Source organism: Sciurus carolinensis, chromosome 14 (genome assembly GCF_902686445.1).
Source record: "Sciurus carolinensis chromosome 14, mSciCar1.2, whole genome shotgun sequence".
Lineage (NCBI taxonomy): Eukaryota > Metazoa > Chordata > Mammalia > Rodentia > Sciuridae > Sciurus > Sciurus carolinensis.
This window is the reverse complement of record NC_062226.1, coordinates 71,103,955-71,117,591: the sequence shown is the minus strand read 5'-3', so window position 1 is coordinate 71,117,591 and position 13,637 is coordinate 71,103,955. Positions and strand designations below refer to the sequence as shown.

General features: G+C 39.2%; 1 protein-coding gene across 2 annotated transcripts in view; it reads right to left on the bottom strand.

Moving 5' to 3' along the window:
- Mamdc2 (MAM domain containing 2) overlaps nucleotides 1-13,637 on the bottom strand; it is a 152,216-nt gene that overhangs the window by 121,087 nt on the left and 17,492 nt on the right. The window lies entirely within an intron of this gene.

Sequence of the window (13,637 nt, the reverse complement as noted above, 5' to 3'; positions counted from 1 at the left end):
CTTGGGTCCAGATTTTCCAAGTCTTATGATTGCTCAAAATCTCATCACACTTTATAGTTTATATTTTGCACATGCTCTTTATAGTTTATATTTTGCACTTATGGTTTATATTTTGCGCATGTTCAAGTCAGTTTGTTTGATCCACTCAGCATTCTTTATGGGATACACAGAGTAGGGTTCTCCTTATTTCACAGGTACCAAAAATAAGACTGAGACAGGGTAAGTGCCTTGTATGAGATCATATGGCTCAGCACATTCAGACCTGGATGGAGCTGGTGGTAACTTGAAGTCTGATCTGGCATCTCAGTGAAGAACTGTAACCATGGTGACATCACATTGGTGGGCCACACAGTCAGGTGGGTCAATTAGAGCCATAATGACAGCCTAGGAGTCTAAAGTGATTTTCTTAAATTATCCAAAAGAGCTGCATCTCCTGTTTCACTTTTCCACTTGCATCAGCAAACTAAAAGATCCTATCCTTAGGTACTAAACTCCTGTAAAGAGCATACTAACTAGATCAAAGAGCTCTGAATCTGTTACTTCTTTGCTGTATGTAGTTTTTGCCCTGATACATGCAAAGTCTGTTGAGGGTAGGGGTGTGGGTAACTTTTTTTTCTAAAATGTGTAAGGCAAATAGGTTCCATTTGAAGGATTGTTGGTGGCTGCCTGGAAATCCAGTGGAGGCACTCTGAGGAAGCAGGAAAGAGCAGCATGATAGTATGTGCACCACAGATGAGGGACGTGGAGTGTCTCCATGGATACTGCATAGTGTGAGAGGTCCTCCTTAAGGACTGAAGGACTTATCCCCCCAGATGCTGGGAGTGTTGCTGGAAGGTGGCCCTCAGAAGGTCGGCCCTCTTTGGGGACTGTCTTTGATGAAAAGGGCTGGCATCTCCAAGATCACATCCCTTTCCCTAGTACTGGCACAGGAATATGAAAGTTTAACTCCCTCGCCCCAACTTGGAACAACATGAAATGCCATCTCAGCTCCTGAGTGTCATGAAGTAGGTAAGGCTTTCATTAATACTACATCTCAGCCCAATTTCTCCCTCTGACCAGCCCTGCTTCTTCTCCTCCCCTTCCTGCAGTCTTGATTCCCAAAGCAACCCCTCCCACCGTATATTTCCTGCACACTCATCTCCTTCTCCAGGTCTGCTTCTAGGGAACCCAACTGCAACAGGGAGCAGTGACAGAGGAGCCAGATATTGACTGACTGAATTGATTATGAATTCATTGACTGATTCATTTTCATTACTTTATTAGTAAATCCTATCTGCTTTATCATTCAAATATATCTTGAACAAGACCGTTTCTCCCTCATCTCTGCTGCAACCCACCCTCTAGAGCTATTGCTAGTATGTACTTTCAGCACCAGTGCACAATTTATACAAAGACAGATGCCTTGTAGAAAAGTTTCCGTATCCCCAGGGTCTGACACAGACCCCGGTTTGATGAGAAAAGCCAGATGCCCTTGAGCCTGAACAAACTAGACAATTGAACTTAAGGCTTGGTAGCCAATTCTTCCTAAGCCACCATGATCTTTCGTCTGCACTATATCCTGTAGCTGTCCCTTGTTTACTCACAGAGTTCTCCCTACAGTGGTCAGCACTTTCAAAGGGAACCCGGGCCATGGCCCTCCTCTGCTCAAAATCATCCACTTTCCACTTGCATGGAGAAATCCTGCTAGTTCTAAATGCCCTGGTCTGGCTGTCTCTTACCTCATTTTCTTCCTCTTTCCCCCATTGTCTTTCACCACACTCCGGACACAAAGACTTCTTGACAGTTCTTATACACCAAGTACACTTATTCCTTGGGGATTTTGACTTTCCTGTACTTTCTGCCTGGAGCACTTGGATCCCAGAGAGCTACACAGCTGCCTGTCTTATTTCATTTGGGTCTCTGCTCAGTTGTGACAGGGACCTTCCAGATTTCCCTTATTTTCCCTCTTACACAGTCTCTTACTCTGACATTTTTCTCCATAGTATTTGATATCTCAAACAGGTTGAGCATCCCTAATCTGAAAATCTGAAATCCACAATGGTCCAAAATCCAAAATTTTTTAGGCACTGACATGATGTCATAAGTGGAAAAGTCCACACCTGACCTCATGGGATTGGTCAGTCAACATCCAGGTGTAGGTTGGATGTGGTAGCACATGTCTATAGTCTTAGCTACTCAGGAGGCTAAGGCAAGGCATTTGAATCCAGGAGTTTGAGGTCAGCCTGGGCAATAGAGTAAGACCCTATCCCTTAATAAAAAGCAAGTGTGCTAAAAATATTGCATAAAATTACAAAATGAATTTATGTATATGAAACATAAATGGATTTCATGTTTAGACTTGGGTCCTACTCCCAAGCTATCTCATAATGTATATGCAAATATTCTGAAATCTGAAACAATTATCCCAGGCATTTCAGATAAGGAATATTCAACCTTATACTTATTTATATATTTGTTTATTTTGTTTTTCTATATTAGAATATAAGTTTCACGAGAGTAGGATTTTATTTTGTTCACTATTTTGATTCAGTCCCTACATTACTACCTGAAACATCACAGTATTCAATGAATTCAATTGAAAATTCACTGAATGAACAAATTTGTTCAAGAACAATGTTTAATTCCACCAAAATCACTGTAAGCACATAGAAATGGAAGGGTGAAAAATAAAGGGGAAAAACTCATTAGAGCTGTTATATATGAATCCTGTGCTCTACTGATTCTTACAAAAATAACCAATAAGATTGGGTTATAATTTGGGTAATATTGGGATAAAATTTGGGTAGAGATTGAATACACTTTACTCAGTATCTTAGCTCAAGGGCCAGACTGGGGATTTGAGTGAAGTTGAACTGCTACAAAATGTGTCTTCCTAATTCTAAGTGACTTTCCTACCTTATTGTAACTTTTCAGGAGCCTCTGTGTATGAAGGGAAAGGACACAGGCTACTACTTGGATGAGATCCAGTCCATTCTCTTTGATGAAAATGGCATTAATTTTCCCAAGTAAGAATTTTTATAGCACCAGGATAAAAATGAGCTATCTGTTCTGCTGACCTCCCAAAGTCAAATCATTTAGAGTAGACTGTAATACTACTTTACAGCACCCAAATGTTTACATATGAATAGATTCAAGGTCATCAAAAATCTTTCATTTTCCAGACAGAAGTTAGGATTCTCAAATTGAAACACATTTGCTTTTAATCACTGGCATTTGGTGCAATATAAAATAGGAAATCTTATCAATCTGGGTAAATCTAATGTATTACAATGTTCATCATAAAACACCTTCTCAAAGATAAAAATGAGTTTTCAGTAATAATATGTTATTTCAGACTTGCCTTCCAGACAAGTCTGGTATTCATGGTTTTTTGATATGCAGCTTGTAATCACTGTTAGTCATTTCTCAAGTATATTTCTTTTGTGATTTTGACAGAAAGAGGTTTTATTGATTTATTTTTCTCATTATATTTCATATAAACAGATGGAAATGTGATTAAGTTTTTGCCTACATATTAATTCACATGCAGTTAAGCTCTTGGAATATTGCTTTCAACTTGAGTTACATTAGCTCAACATTCTCCTGTTCTTTCTAATTTGTTTTGTTTTGCAGCATGTAAAACAATATATACCAGGCACACTCCTTCCTTGGGATTTTGATTTTCTTTTATCTTCTGCCCAGAGCACTCTAATCCCAGAGAGCCATCTGACTGTGGTGGTTCTTACTGGTTGGATGCTGTCCTCTCTTTCTAGTTTCCTACTGGCTGGAAACTGACCTCCCTCTGTCCTGACCATTAACATACACAAACCATTTGTCATTTGAAGCACCTGCCCAGAAGGAGGTCTCTGAAAGACTCTCCAAGAATAAACGTTCAACAGCTTTTCAATTTAGACATGTTACATAATGAATTGAAGGTACCAGGCATAGATAGGAGCAGAAAATAGTTCTTGAAAGGTATTTCCGGAAGATGGATTACACTCCACTACCACATCCTTCCTCTTTGTCTCTAAATGCAAATACAATTTCAGAAATTGCACAAGAAATGAGTTTTAGTGGTTATTTACAGGGGTAGGATTGGGCCTTGGGGAAAAGAAAGGTGATTTTAAATTTTAATTTATAAATCCTTAAATCATTTAAAAATGTCGTATGTATGAATTTTTATAAAGTTTTAATGTCAATAGTGATGTGAGGAATATTTTTGACTTGTACTTCATACCCTTCTGTTTTTTAAAATAAAAAATGCTTATTTCTTTGTAATTCACCAAAAATCACCACAGATCTTTTTCAGAGAAATTCTATTATTTCAGTTAATCACTGGCACATTGAGAAGAGGACAGGCTTTGGAATGAAGCCAATAACTTGGGTACAAATACTAGATGTAATATTTGAAAGCATGTACTTCAGGCAAATTATCTGAGCCTCAATTTCTTTTTTTACTGAATTTATTTATTTTTATGTGGTGCTAAGAATCGAACAGTAGAACAAATGCTCTACCACTGAGCCACAACCCCAGCTCTCTGATCCTCAATTTTCTTACCTGTAAAATAGGACAAATAATAATGATACCAAATTACAGTTTTGTTGGAGAGATTATAAATCACTAAAATGAACTGTCTAGCAAAAATCAGGTTCCAGTGATAACTATTAATAATGCCATTGCATTTCTCTTGTTTTCTCTTTTTAAGATCAAGTGGTGAATGAAAGATACTAAATTATACAATAAACTAATATTATTTTCAAAAGATAGCTATCTAAATACTTAGTTCTAAAACATAGTAGTATAGAACTTTCTTATATTTTTCTTTTATTCATTTATTCAACAAAGATTTCCCAAACATCTACTATGTGCCCCATACTGAGTGAGACACTTCAAAAATGAAAAGAACCTGACACTGGTTTTTAAGTTGTTCCTGGTTTATGGAAGAGGAGACAGAAAGAAGAAATCATTTCAATGGAAAATAAGGATTTGGATGGAATTATATTTCCTTACACAAACAGGTTGAACCTTATTGCAAAATATGACCTTCTTGGGCCAGATGGTAGAAGGTCATACCTGAGACATAATCTCCCAGGGATCTATATCAAATTCATTTAGTTTGGACATTTTTGTCAGTTTATAGATGTATGGTTTAGATGTGGTGTCCCCCAAAAACTCACATGTGAGACAATGCAAAAGGTTTGAAGGAGAAATGAATGGGTTGTGAGAGTCTTAACCCAATCAGTGAGTTAATTCCCTGATAGGGATTAACTGAGTGGTAATTGAAGTGGTAGGGTGAGGCTAGAGGAGGTAGGAATCAGGGGGTGGCTTTGGGGCATATATTTTGTATCAAGAGAGTAGAGACTTTGACTCCTGATGATGTGAGTTGCTTCCCTCTGCCACACTTCCACCATGATGTTCTGCCTCACCGTGAGCCCTGAGGAATGGAGTCGGCCTTCTATGGACTAAGACCTCTGAAACTGTGAGCCCTCAAATAAAAATTTCTTCCTCTATAATTGTGCTGGTCAGATCATTTAGTCACAGCAGTGAAAAAGTTGACTAAAACAATAGACAAAAGCTTTATACTAGATATCAAAAGTATTTCTTTCTGGAGCTCACACCCTGCACTGAAGAGAGAATAGATCAGGTTAAAGGAATGAGGCCCACTGATCAATCAATGAACTCTAACTAAGGAACTCTAACTTGGGATTTCGAGCATAAAAGTCACCCGCCCCAACCCTGCCAGCATCTATACCTAGGAACCAGTCCTTGGAGCATCTCTAAGCTTTTGTACAAATTTTATGCCTGAACTCAGGCATCATATCTGACCTGGGACCCCTCTTGATTCTGTACTTTGACACACTGGCTTCAATCATTTGTCCTGCAAATACACATCTGCTCTCAACGGCTCCTATTCTATTTGAGTGAAGTTGAACTGAAGTTTAACAAAGTTTAAACCCACTCCTTCTATGAGCCACAAGAGATGGGTACTGAATCAGGGAAGGAGACTGGGTATGAACCTATGGACAAAAGTACTGGAATGAATATGTCCAACCTTTAGACTTTCTGGCTAAGATCTGTGTCTTGCTTTTTATGTGAACTAATTATTATCAGACCCTTCTGCCATTTGGCCTAGGAAAGTCAAATTTTGCAATGAGAGCCCACCTCTTTGCAGGTAATATTATCCCATCAGTAGCATTAGAATCAGATTAATTCATCAGATAATTATTCATCTGAAATGAAGGAAGGCCATTTTGTCTACACAGTCATTTATCACTATTTTTCAAACCTTCATTAATAGCACCTTCTAAAAGGTCCTAGTTACCTAATCAATGGGGTTAACTCTGTCTCACAGAAAGTTCCAGATCAAAATTACCATGGGAGGTAGACTGCTTTACTTGAACCTGACTAGGAACCACCTTTCCAATCTTAACTATTTTGGTATGTTCTGAGGTGAGGAGAAGAGTTATATGGATCCTAGACCCTAAATATGATGCAGTTAAGATTCCTGGTTTCCAGTCTACCTCTATAATTCTACTTTTCCAGTGGCAGAGGGTGTAGCTCATCAGTAGAGTACTTGCCTAGCATGCATGAGGCCCTTGGTTCAATCTCCAGTATGAAAAACAATTTCTATATTTCCAGGCTTTTGTTCCCTTATTCCATAGAACAAAAAGATTGTACATATGATCTCCAAGGTCATCTGTCCATTCCATGATTCCCAATGCTTCACCTGGGCACAGGTGAAGAAATCAGACCCTTTATTTTGCTCTGGACAAAGCAAAGGTCATCAAAAACTTTGGTTAACTCTATGCCAGGGAGTGCAACCATTTTCAGCTGTCTTACCATGCAGAGAGAGGTCTTTATCTCTGTGTTGTAGAGAAACAAAATTCACAAATGACTTCATGAAGGGGTCAAAAGCTCCCTCAGCCAAAGGGAAACTGCTCAAAACTGCTATTCCCCATACTCAAACTGCTTCTGCCATGATACCAAAAGTATTCATGCTGCTAAATCCAATGGGGTGTCTTGTCCTTACCTCTCAGCGGCATTCAACACAGTTGAACACTACCACATGGAGACAATCTCTTCTTTTGTTTCCAAGGCATCTCTCTTTCTTGACTGGCCTTCTACTTGCCTGGCCACCCCTTCTCAGTTCTACCTTGGTCCTGTACCCTTTGTGTTAGTCAGCCTTTTATTGCTGTGACCAAACTACCTGATAAGGACATTTTAGAGAAGGAAAAGTTTATTTTGACTCACAGTGTTAGAGATTCAGTCCATGGAGGGCCTACTCTACAGCTCTAGACCCAAGGCAAGGCATGGTGGAAGGGCATGATGGAAGGAATTGGTTTCACTCATGGCACCCAGGAAGCAGAGAGCAAGAGGAAAGTGCTGCAAGGAAGATGAACCCTTTCAGGGCATGCTCCCAGTGACCCATGTCCTCCAGCCTTGCCTCACCTGCCTACAGTCACCACCCAGTTAGTCCATTCAAATTAGGATGAACCAATTACATTATAGCTCTTACAACCTAATCATTTCACCTCTGAATATTCTGGCATTTACACAGGAGCTTTAGGGGTATAGCTCATCTCCAAACCATAACACAATCTTTCTTTTCCCTATCAGAACTATTTCCCAAGCTTATCTCACCCAGTCCTTGGTATGAAATATTATTTTTATGTTGCTAATTATCAGAGCTATGTCTTACCTTAAGACCTCTACTTCAGACACCAATATTAAAGTGTCTTGTATTTAAGTTTCTAACAACAACCTCAAAAGTAACGAGTCTAATCAGAACTCCTGAATCCCGTACCCCCATTATTGCCCTTCCCAAACTGACTCTCCCCCATTCCTCTGCTTCTCCATGAGTGGTATCATTATCCATCCAGTTTCTCAGCCAATTAGTCCTTATCAAGTCCTTGATAGTCCTTTATTTCCCATACCCACAGGATGAAGGAAATTGTTGGCTTACCTCTAAAAGATATGCTGTCTTTGATTCCACAACCTCTACCAGATTTAAATCACAATCCTCTCTTGCCTACATGACTAAAGTCTGTTTATTTTTTTCTATTTTCACTCATCAATTTTTCTCCACAAAGAGTCCAGGGTGATACTTTCAAATAGAATTCATACTTAAATGCCTTCAATGGCTCCCCATTTCAGCTAGATTAAAATGCAAACTCCTCATCATAACCCAAAGGTCTTGCTGATGTCTGGTCCCACCTACCTCTCAAACTCTCCCCTTAGCTCCCTGTTCTCTGGCCACTCTGGCCTTCTTAATGTCCCTTCATCACATGCTATTCCTCCTATCTGCAGGTTCTCTGTTGAAGGTGCATCTTGTCTACTCCCACTTTCTTTGTGCACAACCGACTCTTCTTCCTCATTCTGTTCTCAGTTCAATGTCACCTCTCCAGAGAGGCTCTCCTGACCATAAACACAACAGTTTCATTCTTCTGCTTCCTACTTCCTACCTTTCTCTTTCATTTTATTCACAGTGTAACTAATTTTTTATTTATTTATTTATTTTATTATTATTTGCCAAAATTCTCCACCAAACAAAAGCCCTCAGAGCACAGTTCTACCTGTCTTTTGGGTTTTCAGGGTTAACACACTATCCTTTCTTCACCTAGAAGGCTGAATGATCTTCACAAAACAAGAATCACATCAGGCTACCTCTTGCTCAATGTCCTGCAGAGACCTTCCAACTCTCTCTGAATAATGTTGGAAATTGTCCTTCCTATGGCTTGTGCTAGATCCGGCCCCCTGGCACCTATATGACCTGCTCTCATTCTCCCTCATCCCCTCCCTCCCTGAACTGCAGCCACACTGCCCTCCTTGCTGGTCCTCAGACACATCACCTGCCTCACTTAGTGCCTCTCTCATTCAGGCCTCTGGTCAACTGTTCCCTCCCTAGAAATTTCTTTCCTGACCACCAGAGCCAATCAGCTACCTTTACCCTGTCCTTTGTCTCTCCATTAAATTAATACCACCCACCACATCAAAATGTTGCTTGTCTAGTCACTTATTTTAAGCTGCCTGCCACCAGAATGCATGTTTTGTGTGAGATGGATGATGGTCCTGTTCTCTGATGAATCCCCAGCACCTAAGATAGGTGGGTCCTCAGCAGGTATTTGTTGAATGAATGAATGATCTGGTCTTGCTGAAAACCAGTAGGTTTTACTAGATTGTGCACGTCTAGGTACATTATAACAAACAGGAGACTGATTATTCTGATAGAAATTGCTCCATCTTTTCAGTGATCTAGACCCAAAGCCCCAACACCAATGCTATGATTGAGCCAGTTACACCTGTAAGAAAACAGAAAGACTCTCCTCTTCCCTACTTAGCTGGTTCAGCACCTAGGGATCCTCTTTTCCCTGATTTGAAGTTTCTAGTCATTCTGACAGCTTGTGAACTTGAAGTTTGTTTTCTCTACTTTAATTCTGTTGACTTTGAGGAGACATGTCTTTGAAGAGAAACTCAAGTTTCCCAGAAAGTGGTGATTTGTTCCAAAATTGAGCCTGTTTGCTGAGAGAAGAAGTTGTCTGATTAATACTTAGACTCTGGATTTTTGTTTTATTTCAGGATATTGTGAACAACAATAATTACCACCCACTTGCAGATTACAGATTACACTTAAGATTCTCACTTTTGGCTAAGTCTTCAGTGTTCTATGTACAAACAATGAAAACAGCATGGAAAAATGGGCTCAACTTAAATGAAAGCAAATTAGATCTGTTGATCTTTTTGTTTAGCTATAAAACAAGGCTCTTTGCTATCTATAAAATATTGTGGTGACTTTGGATATAAACTTAATATGCTCAAAATTATACTATGGCCTTTTCCCTAACATTCATCTCTTATAATCCTTCAACTAAACACAAATATTTATTGAACTCCTATTGTGTACTTATTCCTGGTGATGGTGGGCAGGCATGGATTGCTTTAAAGATAAATACTCAAGTATATTTCTATATGTAACACAGTTCTGTTCTTCCCAAACAACCATGGCCCAAACAACCCCTCCATATCTATGGGTTCCATACCTGCAGATTCAATCAACCGCAAATGAAAAATATACTCAAAAAATTGTGCCTGAACTGAACATGCATCAACTTTCTTTTTTCATTCTTTGTTAAACAATACAATGTAACAACTATTTACACAGCATTTGCATTGTGTTAGTTATCATAAGTAATCTCAATATGATTAAATATATGAGAGGATATGTGAAGGATATATGCAAATACTATGTCATATTATATAAGGGATTTGAGCATTCCTAGATTTTGGTATCCTCAGGGAGCTAATCCCCTGTGGATGCCAAGGGACAGCTGTACTCTGATTTCTTGGGTGGGGGAAGAAAGGGAAAAAAAATAACAAAATGAGAAAGCAATTGCAGAAACTTCAGAATCTTAGACAATCCAGAGCAATTTTTTTATTTAGAATTAAACTTCTGCTAAGAAAACTACCCCTCTTGGGTAGACTGCTGCTCAGGCTGGTAGGGAGCTGGGCCCTGGTGGTTCTTACAGGCTCAGCTATGGTGTGACATTCCAGCTGAATCAACATCACTGTGGACAGTCTGACAGCAGGGAAGGCCAAAGGCTTTAGTTCTCTGATTCATCAATGAGTTTTGAATGGGAACATTCCACTGGATTGTTAACCATACATTTAGCTCACATGAGCCACTCATTTTAAGTCCACTGACTTCACTGATTTTAACTGCTTTTTACAGTGTCAGGACGAGGGAGAGGCAAGGGAGGTCAAGTATAGGGCTGGAATCTGCCTTCATTTAAAATTTTGATATTTTAGTCATCATCTAATTTTTGCATTAATTTGAGTTTTTAAATTAGTGCATTAAAATATTATTCATCTTGATTACTAAGATTTTTGATACTTTTAAAGTTTGTATCCAGGGCAAGTGACTCACTTGTTTACTTTAGTTGTGTCTGGTTTATTATAATCAGGGCATTTACTAAGGTTTATAGAGATTGAGAGAAAGAAGAGAGACATGGATGCTGACTTCTAGAATCATAGCTTGATAGGAAGAAAAAAGATATATTCTTAAATACTGCCAAGAAAATGAAAGAGTTATTAAATAAGAAGTATAGTAGACCATTGTTTTGGATTAGGCTCTTCCACGGGGCCTCAACAGACCAGACCAAAAGTCAAAATGGAGTCACTCATGCTAAAGTTCCATGTTACCAAAAGGAAACATTGTCATCTGGCCCTCTTTTCTATCAGGTGAGGCAGACAATCAGACTTCCCACTTTCTTTAGTTTCAATAAGCCTGATGATAAAGATCCCTCTGATTTAATTCTTACCAAAATGTATTCTGAAGTTAACTAGTCCAGTTATTTTTCTATTGTTCTATCTCCCTGTTCCTGCTTTAACAAGGTAAATAACTTTGCTTTGCTTTGTCAGTGCAAGGGATTGAAACAGGGCCTCACACATGTTAGGTAAGCACTTAACCACAGAGCTATACCTCCAGCCCACAAGGTAAGTAACTTTGAAATGACAGATCCACTTCTGGTTTTTTGCTTTTGCTTTTTTTCAGCCCTTCTCTGTTTATAAAACCAATCTCTTCTGCTCAGCCTGTGGGAACACTTATTCTATTCTATGAAATGGAGCATTATCTGATTCTAGAATTGCAAATAAAATCAATTAAGAACTTTAAATCATTGTAATTTTGTCTTTTGGCAGATTGACAACCGTTTTAAGAGATTCAAAAATAGTGGCTGTGCTTTGGGAGTGATGAGGCAGGACAGATTGAGACAAGCCTTTGTTGGCTTGCCACTTCTAGCTGTGTGACATTGGCATGTCACTTAACGTTACACTTAGAGACTGGTTTCTTCCACTGGTGAAATAAAGGAATGTCGCCCACCTCACAGAGTGACTGAGTGCTAGAACAAGCTCTCATGTGGGGAGCAAGCAGGGGCCCCATAAAGGGCAGCCATTAGTCTTTGTGGCTCTATTTAAGTGGGCCTGGGGAACACAGGGCTAATATCTCAGTTATGCTACTGACTGCTGCATACCTTCATAGAGAGAAGGGTATAGAAATCAATAATCTGTGAACATTTTTTACAAAGATGCATGAGAAACGTGGCCAGACACATTCGTTGTTTAGCAATTTCTTTTCAAATTATTTCAAGAGCTTCACACTGAGTTCTGTGTGATCATGATCCTAAAAGAAAAATCTATGATGATAAGAGAGAACATTTGCCACATGATCTGGAGTGTGATTACCATGATGGCTTTCTGGTACCAGTTTGGCTTATCTTAGGGGAAGAAAAGAGAATCAAGATAACTGCTTGAATAAATCAGACACATCCTGGAGGAGGGTCTAGCCAGCTTTTTGAAAAATCACTCTAGCCAAAGATTTATCCTTCACACACATACACCCTTTATTCATGACTGGGCAGTATCTTAGAATTGAGTTTCTACATGTTGTATATCTTTGCTTTGTTTCAAGAATTGCTTTCAAGATTTGTCAAAAGAAGAAAATATGATCCCATTTCTTGGAGACAAGTCTTGAAGGGAACACTCATTCAAATCAGCAGATGGAGGGGAGTTGGTGGCACAATAATAGCAGGACTAAAGTGTTACTGAAAAATCCATCTTTTCTGCCTACCACTTCTGCCTAGATACACACTCGAGAGAACCATGTCACTTAACGCAGAACGCCTCCAGGATGCCCCAACTCATCTGGTATTTCTTTATTTTAACAAGTCTTGGAAACATATTGGCCTCAGTAGATTTCTAAGCCTGCATTTCCACAAGGAATATGATTTATTCATCCATTTGTCAAATATTTGTTGAGTCTCTTTCAGGTGCCAGACACTAAGTTGGGCATGAGAAAATTTGTGGTGACACAGTGAAATAGGTCCTTTGCTCTCACAAGATTTACATGTTTAACAGAATTGGTAAACAATAAGGAAATAACTAAATCAACAAGAAATACATTACAAAGCTACTGTGCTATAGAAAGAATTAAAGCCAGATGATGAGGGAGGTCAAACCTGAGATAGGAGACTCAGGGAAGGAGGTGACATTTCAGCTGAGACTTGAACTATGGGAAAGAGATGGCTACATGACAATTGGGGGAAAGAAGGTTTCAGACATGCCTAGGACATGGCCCTGCTGCATATCCTTACCTGTTCATATCAGTGAATCAAGCATGTATTGAGCTCCATGTCATGGATCTCAGGAGCCAGGTATTGGATGTGGCAGCGAAGCTTGACCCTTGATCTCAGCCTTGTTACTTGATGGAGCCATTAGCCACCATACTGTCTCTGGAGGAAAAAGGAAGAAACCTATCCTTCAAGGATTGAGGCCAAAAAGAACTAATAAGAGGTCAAAGCTTTCTTTCCATCTCTACATTATTAAAACTGACTTTGAACAGTGGGGCATGATATCAGTTTTGTAAAGGTATTAGGTGCTAAGATTTGGATAGGATTTGATATCCATGGATCAAGTGTTGAAATTCATCTCAGTAATGAAGTATTAAGAGGGTGGAAGCTCAATCCAGCTATGGTGTTTAGAAGTGGAGCCTTTGGGAGATGATTAGGATTAGATAAAGTCATTAGGGTGGAGCCCCTAGGGTTGAATACTGGTGGCTTTATAAGAAGATGGAGAGAGACCAGAAGACACATAACACAGGTGTAGT